A 21,944-nucleotide genomic window follows, 5' to 3' on the forward strand; every position below is an offset into this window, starting at 1 on the left:
ATATCATACAGGTTTGTGTTTTGTTTTGTTTTGTTTTGTTTTGTTTACCACTATTGCCCTGTAGTACAGCTTGAGGTCAGGGATAGTGATCTCTCCTAAAGTTATTTTATTGTTTAGGAATATTTTGGCTATTCTGTGTTTTGTTTTATTTTGTTTTGTTTTATACAAAGTTGAGAATTGCTCAATGTCTATTAAAAATTGTGTTGGAATTTTGATGGAGTTTGCATTGAATCTGTACATTGCTTTTGCTCAGATGGCCATATTCACTATGTTAATCACATTTTCCCATGAGCATGGTAGATCTTTCTGTCTTCTGATATCTTCTTCAACTTTTCTCTTCAAGGACTTGAAGTTCTTCTCATACAGATCTTACCTTTGTTTTATTAGAGTTACACCAAGATATTTTATATTATTCCTGACTCTTGTAAGGGGTGTTGTTTCTCTAATTGCCTTTTCAGCCCATTTATCTTTTGTATAATGGAGAGTTAGTAATTCTTTGAGTTAATTTTGTATCCACCCAGTTTGCTGAGGGTGGGTATCAGTTATAAGTTCTCTAGTAGAATTTTGGGGGTCGTTTATATGTACTATCATATCATTGCAAATCTTGATGCTTTGACTTCTTCCTTTGCAATTTATAGCTCCTTGATCTCTTTAGTTGTTTTATTACTTTGTCTAGAACTTCAAGTACTATAATGAATAGATAGGGAGAGAGTGGGCAGACTTATCTTGTCCTTGATTTTAGTGGAAAGGCTTTAAGTTTCTCCCTATTTATTTTGATGATGTGGGTTATTGGCTTCTGGGTATTGCTTTGTTTATGTTTAGATATGTGCCCTTTATTCCTGATTTCTCTATTATTTTTAACATGAAGGGGTGTTGCATTTTATCAAAGGCTTTTTCAGCATCCAATGAGATAATCATGTAATTTTTTTCTTTCAGTTTGTTTATATAGTAGACTATGTTCATGAATTTTTTACATTGAACCATCCCTGCATCCCTGGGTTGAAGCCTTCTTAAATGATGTTAACTTTGATATGTTCCTGGATTCAGTTTGCAATTATGTTATTGAGTATGTTTGCAACAATGTTCATAAGAGAAATTGGTCTGAATTTCTCTTTCTTTGTTGATTCTTTGTGTGGTTTAGGTATATAAAGACTTTGGCAGTATTCTTTCTGTCTCTATTTTATTTTCTCTTTAAAGACTCCTTATCTGTTTATTTGTATATTACAGTATTTCCATAAGGGATTTATTAATGTTCTCATTAAAGTCCTCTATAATCTTTGTAAGAAGGGACTTAAAGTCATTTTCCTATATTTTAGGTGTGTTGAGATATCGAGGGCTTGTTTTAGTGGGGTAGCTGTGCTTTGGAGGTATCATATTACCCAGGCTTCTGTCTATTGTGTTCTTTTGAGAGCCTTTAGTCATCTGGATGGTTCTGGTCCTGGAATGTTCTTGTAGTAGCTATTGGTTGAAGGGGTGGGAGTAAGCCTCAATGGTTCTGGTGTGGCAGGGTTCCATTGGGTATTCATGGGTTGTATGTCTCCATACCAACAGTTCTGTTTTGCTCATAAGCCTCAGCTCCAATGAAGTTGAACAGAGAGGTGGCAGGAGAGTGGAGGTCCCCCAGCGATAGCAGAATGCTTGGGGCAGCTTGGCTTGGCCAAGAGGGCTTATAGAGCAGAACATATGGGTGGGGAAGTTTACCTGTATGGTTCAAGATTCTGATGGAGGTAGAGGAGAGGTGGCAGGAGAATGGAGGTCCCCTTGGGATAGCAGCCTGCTCAGGGCAGCTTGGCTTGGTCTAGAGGTTCTCAGAAACCATGTAACATTGGTAGAGGAAGAGAAGCTTGGCTGTATGATTCAGGAATGTCAAGAATGATGAAGGTAGGGAGGAGACAGAGGGAGAATGGCCATCTCCCTGGGATAGCAGATTGCTCAGGGTTTGGCCCAAAAGTTTCAAAGAGCAAGACAGATGGGCAGGGCAGAGAGGGAAGCTTACCTGTATGGTTCAGGAATCTGATGGAGGTGGGGGAGAGGTGGTGGTAGAATGGAGGCCCCCCTCATAACTTGGATTTTTTTCTCTCATTTTATGAGCAGTCTGTTTGTTCTGATGATAGTTTTCTTTGGTGTGCAAAACCTTCTTTATTTCATGTAATTTTATCTGGTTGTTATTTTATGTTCAGTTCTGTGCTAATGAATTTTTGTTCAGAAGATTTTTTCTTAACCCAATACCTTAAATAATATTCCCTCGACCAACCACATGGAGCTGGACACTAAGGTCCACTAAGGGACCCTCAGAATCAGTCTCTTCCCCTTTTCTGCATATCTACCATCCACCACGGCTACTGTGATGATCTGAAATGATATGTATCTGATCTGGATTTCAATCCGGAACTTCAGGCAGTAATTCTTAGACCATTTAACATACAGCTTGCCCACAAGCTACTGGAGCATATGGATAGAACCATTTGGAGCTCAACTGAGAGCCCTATGCAGGAGATGTTAGAGTCAGTTTTGTCCCAGAATCTGCTCACCTATCACTCTTTTCTACCACCTCACCAATCTGGGCTTTCTTGGAATCTGAAGGTGGAACTGCAAGTAAAACTCTTCTCACCCTATTTACTAGCATCTCTTGGAATCTTAAAGCTGAAACCCAATGTGACTCAAAATATATAACCAAAGCATTATTCAGCTGTTACTCAATAGGGAATATTGAGGTAACAGCACACAGAGAACAAAATTTCCACCTAAGAAAAATGAGACTAAATATTGTCACCAAATCTGTTCAAATGTTATAAATTTCCAACACCTAAATCCCATTGCCAAAATGTAAACATGAACAACCAAGAATATGTGCTTCCTTTGGAAGCTGGAACTGTTTAAAATTCTATGAACAAAGCAATTTATATGAAGCATAAGACAGTTGCTTCAAAATAGTAATTGTGAATATGTTCAGTGACCTTATACAAGATATGAAATTTGGAGTATCATAAGGAACTATTTTAAAAACCTGTATTCCACCCTAGAAAACTTAAAAGAAGTGAGCTCATAAGGGAACAAATAGAAGTCTGTGAATTTCAAAGAGAACAGGAAATGGTATATGGGAAAGTTCAGAGAGAGGAAAGGGAAGGAAGAAATCTTAAAATTAAGTCATAATCCAAAAAAAAGATAAAAAATAAAATTTAAAAATAAATGGACTAATGACTTGATATTACATAACCTATAAAAGTTAAGTTGAGATGCAAAAACAATTTAGACATACTCACAATCCCTAGTAAAATATAGGCAGCAATAATAAATGTTCTACCATCACCAATAACAACAAAAAAGCCCAGGGCCAGATGGATTTATTGCAGAATACTGTCAGACTGCCAAACAAGAAGTAATGCCAGTTCCCCCAAATTATTCTGCAAAACAGAAGCAGAAAAAAATCATTTCTTAATTCTCTAAAGCTACTTGTTTTGATATAAAAACTACACAGAAAAATTTTAAGACAGAAAATTATTAACAAATATTCCTTATGAAGATTTGTGAACATTTTCTCAAATAACACATGAACCTAATCTAAAAACACATTAAAAATATCATCCAACAAGGTCAAACAATTTCATCCCAGAGATGAAAGGGTGGTTTAACATATGTAAATTAATTAAGATAAAGTTAAGCTAAACAGACTAAAATAGAGACAGCAGTTAATCATTTCACTAGATACACAAAAGGCCTTTAACAACAATTTTAAAAAAATGTCAAATACCATTCCATGATAAAAGTCTCAAAGGGACTAGAGATATAAGAGACATACCTCAAAATAATAAAGACAATTTATTTCAGGACAACACCAGCATAATTTTTATTGGAGACAAAATAAAGTGGGAAAAAGTCAAGATTGTACACTCTCCCCATACTTGTTCATTATATTCCTTGAAAGCTTAGCTGCAATAATAAGAGAACTAAAGAAGATCAATGGTGGATATAGAAAGGTAAAAGTTGAATCATCTTTATTAGAAGATTATATGATTTTATACATAAAGGACACTAAAACTCCACCAGGAAAATTCTAGTGCTGATAAATACTTTCAGTAAAGTAGCAGGATGCAAGATTATCACACAAAACTCAGTAGCCTTCCTATATACAAATAACACACTGAGAAAAACACTAAGAAAATAATGTCACTCAAAAAAATTGTAACTCACATTATGAACTAACCAGTACCCCGGAGCTCTTGACTCTAGCTGCATATGTATCAAAAGATGGCCTAGTGGGCCATCACTGGAAAGAGAGGCCCATTGGACTTGCAAACTTTATATGCCCCAGTACAGGGGAACGCCAGGGCCAAAAAGTGGGAGTGGGTGGGTAGGGGAGTGGGGGGGAGGGTATGGGGAACTTTTGGGATAGCATTGGAAATGTAAATGAGGAAAATACCTAATTAAAAAAAATTGTAATTCTAGCCAAGCAAGTAAAAGATTTTTTAAATAAAACTTTAAAGACATTGAAGAAATTGATGATGAAATCATAATATGGAAATATATCCTATCCTTATTAATTGATAAAGTTATTAATGTGAAAATAAACTTCTTAGCAAAAGCAGTCTACATATTCAATGCAATCCTCATTAAAATTTCAGCACTAAGTGTAGAGAAAAGACTGAAGGAAAGGCAATCCAGAGACTGCCCCACTTTGGGAACCATCCCACATGAAGACACCCAACCCAGACTTTATTACTGATGCCAAGAAGTGCTTGCTGACAGGAGCCTGATACAGCTATCTCCTGAGAGGCTTTGCTAGATCCTGACCAATACAGATTCAGTCATAATGTATGAACATCTCAATCCATTTACAAGTTTAGTTTGAACATATTTTGCTGAGAATTTTTGCCTTCAGGTACACCAAAGAAACTGATCTGTAGTTTTCTTTTGTTGTTGGGTCTTTACCTGGCTTCAGTATCATAATATTGCTGAATGAAATTAGTAGTGTTATTCCATTCTTATTTCATGCAAAAGGATAGAGATTAATTCTTTCTTGAAATATTTACAGGATTTGTCAGTCAGTGCAGCCTGGTCCTAGACTTCTTAGAGGGAAGACATTTGAGAACATGTGAAACTGCGTACTTCCTAAAATCAACAAATGATCAAAGTGGCTTGGAAAAAAAAAAATCTCACCTAACACAGTAGACCAGCAACCTCCCAAAACTAATGTAAATGGAGAAGAAATATCAACAATCCAGGAAAACAGAACTTTAACTAAAAAATTAATTAGAAATGGAAAACCTCCTCCTATAATAACTTGAAATGTAAATGCAGTTGATTAATCATTAAAGTGTCATGGCTAGACTCCATTCTCTGGGCCACAGCTCTGCACAGATCCCTGAAGTCCTGCTGTCACCCATGACAACAAGGTAAGATCCCCATGGCTCAATTCTAGCACATTGGACCCCACAGCAAGCCCTGCAGCTGTGACATCTGCTCTGTCCCCACTATGCTCTAACTTTCAGTCCACATGTCTGCCTATAGTCCTGGGGTCTGTAACATCAGGGAATGCGAGCTCTGCTTGCATTCCTGAAAGACTTTTGCCAGCCAGGACAATTACCGCTACCTGTAATCCCAGAGATATGCTGCCATCAGGGACTACCAATTCTAACTGCAGTTTCTCAGAAGCCTATTGCCATAAGGGACTATTGCCAGATGTTAGCCATGGCTGTTCTTTCTTTTTCTTAGTTCTTCTTGAGGCAGCAGAGGGGAAAGAGCATGGGCAGGGGTAAGAATTGGTCTTATGAGATATTTAGGGTTGCTGTAATCTCTCATAAACTGTTTATCACCTCATCATAAAACATCAGGGGATTAAGTAATATAGTCTTTGTTCCTGCTAGATGAACTCACAGAAAGAAAAAGAGTTAAAAATTATTTAAATATTTATTTCTAAGTTCTCTCTCAAAAGTTTCCTATGAAAGTTATCTAAGAAAAAGGAAAAATGGGCTTCAAAGAAAAAAGAGGGATAAAAGTTATCTAGGAAAAGGGGAGATAAGTGGAAGGCTTTCCTCTTTTTGTTCTCAGCATTGATAGATCTTTCAGAATACATGATCACATGGTAAAAAAAATCATTACAAGTTTACACATAAAATCAAATCATAAATTGAATAAGAAGTTTATAACAGCACTTGGGAGGCAGAGGCAGGCGGATTTCTGAGTTCAAGGCCCACATGGTCTCCAAAATGAGTTCCAGGACACTCAGAGCTATACAGAGAAACCCTGTCTCGGGGGGGGGGGGGTATAACAAAGAATGTTTACATGCATATCCATTAGGAGTAATTATCTGGTTAAATGTTCATCACCTGTCACAGCTCTCCACCTTCATGAAGGGTTTAGAGCCATAAGTCCTGTGACTAATAATTAGTGAAGTTTTGAATAGATAAAAACTGCCCAAGTTTTATCTTGTGTCATAGAACCTATAGTAAAGTGTTAGTTCCCTTTTTATGATCCTTGGTTAATGGTTTTACAATCTCTTGGAATATGCTCTATGTAGCAGATGCCTGCTTGCTATCTCAGAAACAATTAACTTATGGCACTTGGAAACTGGCAAAGTTCTCATTGAAGTTTTGGCTATTAGAAAGGATTTAATAACAGTGTTACTATAAAAAAGCTTAATAATTACTATAATTTTAAAAATTCCTATAAGATCATCATTAAGGATTAAGAAATCATATATTTGTCTATTTAGCATAGCTACAAGACATTTTCACTGCTCTACAGAGAGCTTCTCAAAAGGACGGGCTAATACCTAGCAATTCTAATATAAGTTTAATAATAACAGAAAAAGCATATAAATAGCAGGAATATTTCCTATGATGTATTTCTCCTGGATCTTGCCTACAGGAGCATATACATTATAGGATGTAATCCAAGGCAGAACTACCTCAGGTAGATCACTTGCTAATTTTAGCTTCTTTTTGTGATGGCTCCTGACAGACTCCCAGGTCTGCCAACACCAGGGACATTCACATGGCCAAAGGCCAGCAAAAGAACACAATCAATAAAATATATGTCAATACACTTCCACCACAACCCAGCTATCCTACTACAGCAAGCCATGGATATCATGACACATCTGAGCCAGAGACAGCAAGAATGTCTACCAACAGAGATTACCAGATGGCAAAAGGCAAATGAAATAATCTTACCAAAAGAAACCAAGACTACTTGGCCTCATCAGAACCCAATGTTCCCACCATAGTGAGTCTTGGATACCCCAACACACCTGAAAAGCAAGATTCCAATTTAAAACCATATAGCATGATGCTGGTAGAGGATTTTAAGAAGGACATTAACAACTCCTTTAAAGAAATACAGAAGAATACAGCTAAACAGGTAGAAGCCCTTAAAGAGGAAACACAAAAATCCCTTAAAGAATTATAGGGAAACACAAGCAAACAGGTGAAGGAATTGAACAAAACCATCAGGATTTAAAAATGGAAGTAAAAACAATAAAGAAATCACAGAGAGACAACTTTGGAGATAGAAAACCTAGGAAAGAAATCAGGAGCCATAGATGGAAGAATCACCAACAGAATACAAGAGATGAAAGAAAGAATCTCAGGTACAGAATATTCAGTAGAAAACATTGACACAGCAATCAAAGAAAATGCAAAAGAGATCCTAACTCAAAACATCCAGGAGAGCAGAGTCTTGCCCAACACCCGCAAGGGTCCACACGGGACTCCCCACGGGACCCTAAGACCTCTGGTGAGTGGATCACAGTGCCTGCCCCAATCCAATCGCGCGGAACTCGAGACTGCGGTACATAGGGAAGCAGGCTACCCGGGCCTGATCTGGGGCACAAGTCCCTTCCGCTCGACTCGAGACTCGAGCCCCGGGCTACCTTGCCAGCAGAGTCTTGCCCAACACCCGCAAGGGTCCACACGGGACTCCCCATGGGACCCTAAGACCTCTGGTGAGTGGATCACAGTGCCTGCCCCAATCCAATCGCGCGGAACTTGAGACTGCGGTACATAGGGAAGCAGGCTACCCGGGCCTGATCTGGGGCACAAGTCCCTTCCGCTCGACTCGAGACTCGAGCCCCGGGCTACCTTGACAGCAGAGTCTTGCCCAACACCCGCAAGGGCCCACACGGGACTCCCCACGGGACCCTAAGACCTCTGGTGAGTGGAACACAGTGCCTACCCCAATCCAATCGCGTGGAACTTGAGACTGCGGTACATAGGGAAGCAGGCTACCCGGGCTTGATCTAGGGCACAAACCCCTTCCACTCCACTCGAGCCCCGGCTACCTTGCCAGCTGAGTCGCCTGACACCCGCAAGGGCCCACACAGGATTCCACACGTGATCCTAAGACCTCTAGTGAGTGGAACACAACTTCTGCCAGGAGTCTGGTTCGAACACCAGATATCTGGGTACCTGCCTTGCAAGAAGAGAGCTTGCCTGCAGAGGATACTCTGCCCACTGAAACTAAGGAGAGTGCTACCCTCCAGGTCTGCTCATAGAGGCTAACAGAGTCACCTGAAGAACAAGCTCTTAACAGTGACAACTAAAACAGCTAGCTTCAGAGATTACCAGATGGCGAAAGGCAAACGTAAGAATCCTACTAACAGAAATCAAGACCACTCACCATCATCAGAATGCAGCACTCCCACCCCACCTAGTCCTGGGCACCCCAACACAACCGAAAATCTAGACCCAGATTTAAAAACATTTCTCATGATGATGATAGAGGACATCAAGAAGGACTTTCATAAGTCACTTAAAGATTTACAGGAGAGCACTGCTAAAGAGTTACAGGCTCTTAAAGAAAAGCAGGAAAACACAGCCAAACAGGTGATGGAAATGAACAAAACCATACTAGAACTAAAAGGGGAAGTAGACACAATAAAGAAAACCCAAAGCGAGGCAACGCTGGAGATAGAAACCCTAGGAAAGAGATCTGGAACCATAGATGCGAGCATCAGCAACAGAATACAAGAAATGGAAGAGAGAATCTCAGGTGCAGAAGATTCCATAGAGAACATTGACACAACAGTCAAAGAAAATACAAAATGCAAAAGGATCCTAACTCAAAACATCCAGGTAATCCAGGACACAATGAGAAGACCAAACCTACGGATAATAGGAATTGATGAGAATGAAGATTTTCAACTTAAAGGGCCAGCTAATATCTTCAACAAAATAATAGAAGAAAACTTCCCAAACATAAAAAAAGAGATGCCCATGATCATACAAGAAGCATACAGAACTCCAAATAGACTGGACCAGAAAAGAAATTCCTCCCGACACATAATAATCAGAACAACAAATGCACTAAATAAAGATAGAATATTAAAAGCAGTAAGGGAGAAAGGTCAAGTAACATATAAAGGAAGGCCTATCAGAATTACACCAGACTTTTCACCAGAGACTATGAAAGCCAGAAGAGCCTGGACAGATGTTATACAGACACTAAGAGAACACAAATGCCAGCCCAGGCTACTATACCCGGCCAAACTCTCAATTACCATAGATGGAGAAACCAAAGTATTCCACGACAAAACCAAGTTCACAAAATATCTTTCCACGAATCCAGCCCTTCAAAGGATAATAACAGAAAAGAAGCAATACAAGGACGGAAATCACGCCCTAGAACAACCAAGAAAGTAATCATTCAACAAACCAAAAAGAAGACAGCCACAAGAACAGAATGCCAACTCTAACAACAAAAATAAAAGGGAGCAACAATTACTTTTCCTTAATATCTCTTAATATCAATGGACTCAATTCCCCAATAAAAAGACATAGACTAACAGACTGGCTACACAAACAGGACCCAACATTCTGCTGCTTACAGGAAACCCATCTCAGGGAAAAAGACAGACACTACCTCAGAGTGAAAGGCTGGAAAACAATTTTCCAAGCAAATGGACTGAAGAAACAAGCTGGAGTAGCCATTTTAATATCGGATAAAATCGACTTCCAACCCAAAGTTATCAAAAAAGACAAGGAGGGACACTTCATACTCATCAAAGGTAAAATCCTCCAAGAGGAACTCTCAATTCTGAATATCTACGCACCAAATGCAAGGGCAGCCACATTCATTAGAGACACTTTAGTAAAGCTCAAAGCATACATTGCACCTCACACAATAATAGTGGGAGACTTCAACACACCACTTTCTTCAAAGGACAGATCGTGGAAACACAAACTAAACAGGGACACAGTGAAACTAACAGAAGTTATGAAACAAATGGACCTGACAGATATCTACAGAACATTTTATCCTAAAACAAAAGGATATACCTTCTTCTCAGCACCTCACGGGACCTTCTCCAAAATTGACCATATAATTGGTCACAAAACAGGCCTCAATAGATACAAAAATATTGAAATTGTCCCATGTATCCTATCAGACCACCATGGCCTAAGACTGATCTTCAATAACAACATAAATAATGGAAAGCCAACATTCACGTGGAAACTGAATAACACTCTTCTCAATGATACCTTGGTCAAGGAAGGAATAAAGAAAGAAATTAAAGACTTTTTAGAGTTTAATGAAAATGAAGCCACAACGTACCCAAACCTATGGGACACAATGAAAGCATTTCTAAGAGGGAAACTCATAGCGCTGAGTGCCTCCAAGAAGAAACGGGAGACAGCACATACTAGCAGCTTGACAACACATCTAAAAGCCCTAGAAAAAAAGGAAGCAAATTCACCCAAGAGGAGTAGACGGCAGGAAATAATCAAACTCAGGGGTGAAATCAACCAAGTGGAAACAAGAAGAACTATTCAAAGAATTAACCAAACGAGGAGTTGGTTCTTTGAGAAAATCAACAAGATAGATAAACCCTTAGCTAGACTCACTAAAGGGCACAGGGACAAAATCCTAATTAACAAAATCAGAAATGAAAAGGGAGACATAACAACAGATCCTGAAGAAATCCAAAACACCATCAGATCCTTCTACAAAAGGCTATACTCAACAAAACTGGAAAACCTGGACGAAATGGACAAATTTCTGGACAGATACCAGGTACCAAAGTTGAATCAGGATCAAGTTGACCATCTAAACAGTCCCATATCACCTAAAGAAATAGAAGCAGTTATTAATAGTCTCCCAACCAAAAAAAGCCCAGGACCAGATGGGTTTAGTGCAGAGTTCTTTCAGACCTTCAAAGAAGATCTAATTCCAATTCTGCACAAACTATTTCACAAAATAGAAGTAGAAGGTACTCTACCCAACTCATTTTATGAAGCCACTATTACTCTGATACCTAAACCACAGAAAGATCCAACAAAGATAGAGAACTTCAGACCAATTTCTCTTATGAATATCGATGCAAAAATCCTCAATAAAATTCTCGCTAACTGAATCCAAGAACACATTAAAGCAATCATCCATCCTGACCAAGTAGGTTTTATTCCAGGGATGCAGGGATGGTTTAATATACGAAAATCCATCAATGTAATCCATTATATAAACAAACTCAAAGACAAAAACCACATGATCATCTCGTTAGATGCAGAAAAAGCATTTGACAAGATCCAACACCCATTCATGATAAAAGTTTTGGAAAGATCAGGAATTCAAGGCCCATACCTAAACATGATAAAAGCAATCTACAGCAAACCAGTAGCCAACATCAAAGTAAATGGAGAGAAGCTGGAAGCAATCCCACTAAAATCAGGGACTAGACAAGGCTGCCCACTTTCTCCCTACCTTTTCAACATAGTACTTGAAGTATTAGCCAGAGCAATTCGACAACAAAAGGAGATCAAGGGGATACAAATTGGAAAAGAGGAAGTCAAAATATCACTTTTTGCAGATGATATGATAGTATATATAAGTGACCCTAAAAATTCTACCAGAGAACTCCTAAACCTGATAAACAGCTTCGGTGAAGTAGCTGGATATAAAATAAACTCAAACAAGTCAATGGCCTTTCTCTATACAAAGAATAAACAGGCTGAGAAAGAAATTAGGGAAACAACACCCTTCTCAATAGTCACAAATAATATAAAATATCTTCGCGTGACTCTAACTAAGGAGGTGAAAGATCTGTATGATAAAAACTTCAAATCTCTGAAGAAAGAAATTAAAGAAGATCTCAGAAGATGGAAAGATCTCCCATGCTCATGGATTGGCAGGATCAACATTGTAAAAATGGCTATCTTGCCAAAAGCAATCTACAGATTCAATGCAATCCCCATCAAAATTCCAACTCAATTCTTCAACGAATTGGAAGGAGCAATTTGCAAATTTGTCTGGAATAACAAAAAACCTAGGATAGCAAAAAGTCTTCTCAAGGATAAAAGAACTTCTGGCGGAATCACCATGCCAGACCTAAAGCTTTACTACAGAGCAATTGTGATAAAAACTGCATGGTACTGGTATAGAGACAGACAAGTAGACCAATGGAATAGAATTGAAGACCCAGAAATGAACCCACACACCTATGGTCACTTGATCTTCGACAAGGGAGCTAAAACCATCCAGTGGAAGAAAGACAGCATTTTCAACAATTGGTGCTGGCACAACTGGTTGTTATCGTGTAGAAGAATGCGAATCGATCCATACTTATCTCCTTGTACTAAGGTCAAATCTAAGTGGATCAAGGAACTTCACATAAAACCAGAGACACTGAAACTTATAGAGGAGAAAGTGGGGAAAAGCCTTGAAGATATGGGCACAGGGGAAAAATTCCTGAACAGAACAGCAATGGCTTGTGCTGTAAGATCGAGAATCGACAAATGGGACCTAATGAAACTCCAAAGTTTCTGCAAGGCAAAAGACACCGTCAATAAGACAAAAAGACCACCAACAGATTGGGAAAGGATCTTTACCTATCCTAAATCAGATAGGGGACTAATATCCAACATATATAAAGAACTCAAGAAGGTGGACTTCAGAAAATCAAATAACCCCATTAAAAAATGGGGCTCAGAACTGAACAAAGAATTCTCACCTGAGGAATACCGAATGGCAGAGAAGCACTTGAAAAAATGTTCAACATCCTTAATCATCAGGGAAATGCAAATCAAAACAACCCTGAGATTCCACCTCACACCAGTCAGAATGGCTAAGATCAAAAATTCAGGTGACAGCAGATGCTGGCGAGGATGTGGAGAAAGAGGAACACTCCTCCATTGTTGGTGGGAGTGCAGGCTTGTACAACCACTCTGGAAATCAGTCTGGCGGTTCCTCAGAAAACTGGACATAGTACTACCGGAGGATCCAGCAATACCTCTCCTGGGCATATATCCAGAAGATGCCCCAACAGGTAAGAAGGACACATGCTCCACTATGTTCATAGCAGCCTTATTTATAATAGCCAGAAGCTGGAAAGAACCTAGATGCCCCTCAACAGAGGAATGGATACAGAAAATGTGGTACATCTACACAATGGAGTACTACTCAGCTATTAAAAAGAATGAATTTATGAAATTCCTAGCCAAATGGATGGACCTGGAGGGCATCATCCTGAGTGAGGTAACACATTCACAAAGAAACTCACACAATATGTATTCACTGATAAGTGGATATTAGCCCCAAACCTAGGATACCCAAGATATAAGATATAATTTGCTAAACACATGAAACTCAAGGAGAATGAAGACTGAAGTGTGGACACTATGCCCCTCCTTAGATTTGGGAACAAAACACCCATGGAAGGAGTTACAGAGACGGAGTTTGGAGCTGAGATGAAAGGATGGACCATGTAGAGACTGCCATAGCCAGGGATCCACCCCATAATCAGCATCCAAACGCTGACACCATTGCATACACTAGCAAGATTTTATTGAAAGGACCCAGATGTAGCTGTCTCTTGTGAGACTATGCCGGGGCCCAGCAAACACAGAAGTGGATGCTCACAGTCAGCTAATTGATGGATCATAGGGCTCCCAATGGAGGAGCTAGAGAAAGTAGCCAAGGAGCTAAAGGGATCTGCAACCCTATAGGTGGAACAACATTATGAGCTAACCAGTACCCCGGAGCTCTTGACTCTAGCTGCATATATATCAAAAGATGGCCTAGTCGGCCATCACTGGAAAGAGAGGCCCATTGGACTTGCAAACTTTATATGCCCCAGTACAGGGGAATACCAGGGCCAAAAAGGGGGAGTGGGTGGGCAGGGGAGTGGGGGTGGGTGGATATGGGGGACTTTTGGTATAGCATTGGAAATGTAAATGAGTTAAATACCTAATAAAAAATGGAAAAAAAAAAAAAACATCCAGGAAATCAAGAACACAATGAGTAGACCAAACCTAGGGATAGTAGGTATAGATGAGAATAAAGATTTTTCAACTTCAAGGTCCAGTAAATATCGTCAACAAAATTTTAGAAGAATACTTTCCTAATCTAAAGAAAGAAATGCCCATGAACATACAAAAAGACTACAGAACTCCAAATAGAATGAACCAGAAAAGAAATTTCTCCTGACACACGATAATCAAAACACTAAATGCACTAAACAAAGAAAATATTAAAACCAGTAAGGGAAAAAGGTCAGACTTATTAGAATTACACAAAACATCTCATCAGAGACTATGAGATCCAGAAGATCCTGGACAGATGTCATACAGACCATAAGAGAACACAAATGCCAGCTCAGGTTACTATACCCAACAAAACTCTCAATCACCATAGATGGAGAAACCAAAGTATTCCATGACAAAACCAAATGTATACAATATCTTTTCACAAATCCAGCCCTTCAAAGTATAATAAAGGGAAAACTCCAACACAAGGAGGGAAACCATGCCCTAGAAAAAGCAAGAGAGTAATCTTTCAACAAACCTAAAAGAAGATAGCCACATGAACAGAATCCCAACTGTAACACCAAAAATAACAAGAAACAACAATTACTTTTCCTTAATATCTGTTAATATCAATGGAGTCCATTCTCCAATGAAAAGATATAGACTAACACACAGGTTACATAAACAAGACCCAACATTTGGCTGCATACAGGAAACCCACCTCAGGGACAAAGACAGAAACTACCTCAGAGTAAAAGGCTGGAATACAATTTTCCAAGCAAATGATATGAAGAAACAAGCTGGAGTAGCCATTCTAATAACAAATAAAGTTGACTTTCAACCTAAAGTTATCAAAAAAAAGACAAGGAGGAGCACTTTATACTCATCAAAGGTAAAATATACCAAATTGAACTCTCAATCCTGAACATCTATGCTCCAAATGCAAGGGCATCTACATTCATTAAAGAAACTTTAGTAAAGCTCAAAGAACACATTGCACCTCACACAATAATGGTGGGAGACTACAACACCAGACACTCATCAATGGACAGATGCTGGAAACAGAAAATAAACAGAGATACAGTGAAACTAACAGAAGTTATGAAACACACGGATTTAACAGATATCTATAGAATATTTTATTTTAACACAAGAAGGTATACCTTCTCAGAACCTCATGGAACCCTCTCCAAAATTGACCATATAATCAGTCACCAAACTGGCCTTAACAGATACAAAAATATTGAAATAATCCCATAAATCCTATAGGATCACCATGGATTTAGGCTGATATTCAATAACAACATAAATAATAGAAAGCCCACATACACATGGAAACTGAACAACACTCTACTCAATGATAACTTGGTCAAGGAAGAAATAAAGAAAGAAATTAAAGACTTTTTAGAGGTTAATAAAAATGAAGCCACTGGTATAGCTGTCTCCTGTAAGGCTTTGACAGTGCCTGGCAAATACAGAAGTGAATGCTCATAGTCATCTCTAGGATGGTACACAGGGGCCCCAATGGAGGAGCTAGAGAAAATATCCAAGAGCTGAAGAGGTCTGCAACCCTCTAGGTGGAACAGCAATATGAACTAATCAGTATCCCCAGAGCTCATGTCTCTAGCTGCATATGTAGCAGAAGATGGCCTAGTCGGCCATCATTGGGAAGAGAGGCCCCTTATTCTAGCAAACTTTATATGCCCAAGTACAGGGGAATGCCAGGGCCAAGAAGTAGGAGTGAGTGGGTAGGGGAGCAGGGCAGGGGGAGGGTATAGGGGACTTTTGGGATAGCATTTGAAATGTAAATGAAGAAACTATCTAATAAAAAATGTGGGGGAAAAAAAAAGAAAGAAAATGATGCCACAACATACCCAAACTTACAGGACACAATGAAAGCAGTGCTAAGAAGTACACTCATAACTCTGAGTGCTGCCAAAAAGAAACTGGAGAGAGCATACACTAGCAGCTTGGCAGCACACTTAAAGATCTAGAACAAAAGGAAGCAAATTTACCCAAAAGGAGTAGATGGCAGGAAATAATAAACCCAGGGCTGAAATCAACCAAGTGGAAACAAATAGAACTATATAAAGAATGAACCAAACCAGAAGCTGGCTCTTTGAGAAAATCAACAGGATAGATAACCCCTTAGCCAGACTAACTAGAGGGCACAGGAACGGTATCCTAATTAACACAATCAGAAATGAAAAGGCAGATATAACAACAGAATCTGAGGAAGTTAAAAAAACAAAAAACAAAACAAAAACAAAAAACAAAAACAAAAAAACCTCCAGAACCTAGTACCAAAGTCTATACTCAACAAAGCTGGAAAACCTGTCTACACTTTTTCTAGACAGATGCCAGGTACCAAAGTTAAATCAGGATCAGATTAATGATCTAAACAGTCCCATATCCCCTATAGAAATAGAAGCAGTCATTACTAGTCTCCCAACCAAAAAAAGGCCAGGTCCAGATGGGTTTTTGTACAGATTTCTATCAGACCTTCAAAGAACACCTCATACGAATACTCCTCATACTATTCCACAAAATACAAAATAGAAACAACTCTACCCAATTCATTCTATGAAGCCACAATTACTCTGATAACTAAACCACACAAAGACCCAACCAAAAAAAAAAAAAGAGAACTTCAGACCAAATTCCCTCATGAATATCGATGCAAAAATACTAAAAAAAAAAAAAAAAAAAAAAAAAAAAAAAAAAAAAAAAATTCTCACAAACAAAATCCAAGAACACACCCAAACAATCATTTACCATGATCAAGTAGGCTTTATCCCAGGGATGTAGAAATGGTTCAATATATGGGAATCCATCCTCATAATCCACTATATAAAGAAACTCAAAGAAAAAAAACACTTGATTATCTCATTAGATGCTGAGAAAGCATTTAATAAAATCCAACAACCCTTCATGATAAAAGTCAAGGAAAGATCAGGAATTCAAGGCCCATACCTAAACATAATAAAAGCAATCTACAGCAAACAAGTAGCCAATGTCAAACTAATGGAGAGAAACTTGAAGCAATCCCACTAAAATCAGGGACCAGAGAAGGCTGCCCACTTTCTCCCTACCTATTCATTATAGTACTTGAAGTCCTAGCCAGAGCAATTCAACAACAAAAGGAGATCAAGGGGATACAAATTGGAAAGGAAGAAGTCAAAATATCACTATTTGCAGATGATATGATAGTATACATAAGTGACCCCAAAAATTCTACCAGAGAACTCCTAAGCCTGATAAACAACTTCCGTGAAGTAGCTGGATATAAAATTAACTCAAACAAAACAGTGATTTTTCTTTACACAAAAAAAAAAATAAATAAATAAACAGGTTGAGAAAGAAATTAGGGAAACAACACCCTTCACAATAGTTACAAATAATATAAAATGCCTTGGAGTGACTCTAACTAAGCAAGTGAAAGATCTCTGAAAAAAAAAAAAGAAATTGAAGAAGAGCTCACAAAATGGAAAGATCTCCCATGCACATGGAGTGCCAGAATTAATATAGGAAAAATGGCTATCTTGACAAAAGCAATCTACAGATTCAATGCAATCCCCATTAAAATTTCAAATCAATTCTCCTAGAGTTAGAAAAGGCAATTTGCAAATTCATCTGGATTAAAAAAAAACCTAGGATAGCAAAAACTATTCTCAACAATAAAAGAACCTCTGGTGGAATCACCATCCCTGACCTCAAGCTTTACTACAGAGCAATTGTGATTAAAACTGCACAGTAATTACATGGTAACAGTACAGTGACAGACAGATAGATCAATGGAATAGAATTGAAATAAACCCACATACCTATGGTCACTTGATTTTTGACAAAGAAGCTAAAGCCATCCAGTGGAAAAAAGACAACATTTTCAAAAAATGGTACTGGCTCATTTGGTGGTTCACATGTACAAAATATGAATTGATCCATTTTTATCTCCTTGTACAAAGCTCAAATGTAAGTGGATCAAGGAACTCCACATAAAACCAGAGACACTGAATGGAGAAGAGCTTCGAAGATATGACCACAGGGTAAAAATTCCTGAACAGACCACCAATGACTTGTATTATAAGATCAAGAATTAACAAATGGGACCTCATAAAAAGGCAAAGCTTCTATAAAGCAAAGGACACTTTCAATAAGACAAAACATCAACCAAAAAAAAAAAAAAAATCTTTGCCAATGCTAGATCTGATAGAAGGCTAATATCCAATATATACAAAGAACTCAAGAAGTTAGACTCTAGAAAACCAAGTAAACCTATTAACAATGGGGTACAGAGCTAAACAAAGAATTCTCCACTGAGGAATACCGAATGGCTGAGAAGCACCTAAAGAAATGTTCAACACCCTTAGTAATCATGGCAATGAAAATCAAAACATCCCTGAGATTTCACCTCATAGCAGACAGAATGGTTAAGATCAAAAACTTATTCTCAGCTCCAAACTTTGTCTCTGTAACTCCTTCTATGGGTATTTTGTTTCCCATTCTAAGGAGGAATGAATTATCCACACTTTGGTCTTCCTTCTTCTTGAGTTGAATGTGTTTTGCAAATTGTATCTTGGGTATCTTAAGTTTCTGGGCTAAGATTCATTTATCAGTGAGTGCATATAATGCGTGTTCTTTTGTTATTGGGTTACCTCACTCAGGATGATATCCTCCAGATCCATCCATTTGCCTAAGAATTTTATAAATTCATTTTTTAATAACTGAGTAGTACTCTATTGTGTAAATGTACCACATTTTCTGTATCCATTCCTCTGTTGAGGGGCATCTGGGTTCTTTCCAGCTTCTGGTTATTATAAATAAGGCTACTATGAACATAGTGGAGCATGTGTCCTTATTACAAGTTGGAACATCTTCTGAATATATGCCCAGGGATGGACTCATCCTAGAAACAGCCACCAAACCCAGACACTATTGCATTATGCCAGCAAGATTTTGCTGACAAGACCCTATATAGCTCTCTCTTATGAGGATATGCCAGTGCCTGGCAAATACAGAAGTGGATGCTCACAGTTATCTATTGAAATGAACACAGGGCCCCTAATGAAGGAGCTAGAGAAAGTATCCAAGGACCTAAACGGGTCTGCAACCCTATAGGAGGAACAACAATATGAACTAACCAGTACCTCCAGAGGTCATGTCTCAAGCTGCATACATAGCAGAAGATGGCCTAGTCGGCCATCATTGGAAGGAGAGTCCCTGGGTCTTGAAAAGATTATATTCCCCAGTACAGGGGAATGCCAGGGCCAAGAAGCGGGAGTGGGTGGGTTGGGGAGCAGCGTAGGGGGAGGATATGGGGGACTTTCTGGATAGCATTTGAAATGTAAATAAATAAAATATCTCATAAAATTGTTTTTGAAAAAAAGAAAAACTTGGTTGACAGCAGATGATGGCGAGGATCTGGAGGAATAGGAACACTCCTCCATTGCTGGTGATATTACAAGTTGGTACAACCACTCTGGCAGTTTGGCAGGTCCTCAGAAAATTGGACATAGTAGAACCTGAGGATCTAGCAATACCTCTCCTGGTCATATAAACAGAAGATGTTCCAACATGTATTAAGGACACATGATCCACTATTTTCATAGAAGCCTCATATATAATAGCCAGAAGCTGGAAAGAACCCAGATGTCCCTCAACATAGAAATGGATACAGAAAATGAGGTACATTTACACAGTGGAGTACTACATAGCCATTAAAAACAACGAATTTATGAAATTCTTAGAAAAATGGATGGATCTAAAGAACACCATCCTAAGTGAGATAACTCAATCACAAAAGAACACACATGATATGCACTCACTGATAAGTAGATATTAGCCCAGAAGCTCGGAATACCCAAGACACAATCTGGGACTGTCCTACCTGGGAATCCATCCCATAAACAACCACCAAAACCAGACACTAGTGGATGCCAACAAGAGCCCGCTGACAGAAGCCTGATATAGTTGTCTCCTGAGAGGCTCTGTCAGTGCCTTACTAATACAGAAGTGGATGCTCATAGCCATCTGTTCAAGGGAGCACAGTGTCCCCAATGATGGAGCTAGAGAAAGTGCCCAATGAGCTGAAGAATTTTGCAGCCCTAGAGGAGGAAGAACAATATGAACTAACCAGCACCCCCAGAGCTCCCTTGGACTAAACCACCAACCAAAGAAAACACATGGTGGGACTCATGGCTCCAGATGCATATGTAGCAGAGGATGGCCTAGTCGGTCATCAGTGGGAGGAGAGGTCCTTGGTCCTGTGAAGGTTCTATGCCCCAGTATAGGGGAATGCCAGGACCAGGAAGTGGGAGTGGGTGGGTTGGTGAGCAGGGGAGGTTTTCAGAGGGGAAACTAGGAAAGGGGATAACATTCAAAATGTAAATAAAGAAAATATCTTATTAAAAAAACTTTTAAAAACACAGGAAAATACAATTAAGCAGGTAGAAGATTTTGTAAAGGAAATGACTATATAAAGAAAAACAGGAAAATACAAACAGATGAGAGAAAGGAGTAAAACAGTTCAAGAACTGAGAATGAATGCAGCTACTTTATTCCCTCTTCTATGTGAGATGCAAGCATTCTCCCTTGTACCTTCTTTCTAGTTTAGTTCCTTTGTGTTTATGGAGTATAACATGGGTATTCTGTACCTTATGTCTAATATCCATTTATAATTGAATACATACCATGCATGTACTTTTAGGACAGTGTTATTTACTCAGGATATTTTCTAATTCCATCTATTAGTATGCAAAATTAAAATCTTTGATTTTAGTATCTGAGTAGTATTCCATTGTATAGAGGTGCCACATTTTCTTTAACTATGCTTCAGTTGAATAACATGTGGGTTGTTTCCAGTTTCTGCCTATTACAAATAACGCTGTTATGAACGTAGTTGAGAAAGCATTTCTGTTAGATGTTGAAGCATCTTTTGTATAGATGCTCAGGAGTGGTATAGCTGTGTGTTCAGAATCAAGTATGTGAAGGGACATAACTAGATAGTCATGAGAATGAATAGAAATCTTCAACTGACAGGGTCCAGGAGGTGGAGGACATCCCCAGAACTTGGCAGAGACCTGGGGTAAGGGAGTCACCCAAGAATCAATGGCATGACCTTAGTTGTGACTCAGCATTGAGGATATGGAACCTGAAGAGGCCACCCCTTGTTGCCAGGAAAGAACCCCAGTAGAGCTATGGGAACCTACCCAGAGAACCTTCAACCCTAAATTTATCATGTTTACAATAAATGCAAGGACAGGTGATGGAACAGAGACTGAGAAAATGGCCAATCAAAATGGGGCCAACTTGAGAACATGGACAAGCACCAATCCCTGGCACTTAATGACAGTCTGTTTGCTTGCATACAGGAGTCTAGTATAGTTGTCTTCTGAGAGGCTCCATCCACCAAGTGACTCAGACAGATGCAAATACAAACAGCCAAACAGAGGATGGAGCTTGGGGACTCTATGGAAGAGTAGGGGGAAGGATTGTAGGACCTTAAGGGAATAGGAACATCACAGAAATATCAACAGAGTCAAGTAACCTGGACACCTGCGGCTCTTAGACACTAAAGCACCAAAAAAAAGCATACATGGGCTGGACTTAGGCCTCCCTATGCAGATGTACAGTTTGTTCTTTATGTGAGTCCCAAACAACTGGAGCAGGGGATATCTGAAAAGCTGTTCCTTGTCCTTGGGATATGTT

This window comes from Mus musculus, chromosome 16, assembly GCF_000001635.26.
Source record: "Mus musculus strain C57BL/6J chromosome 16, GRCm38.p6 C57BL/6J".
NCBI classification, from domain to species: Eukaryota; Metazoa; Chordata; class Mammalia; order Rodentia; family Muridae; genus Mus; species Mus musculus.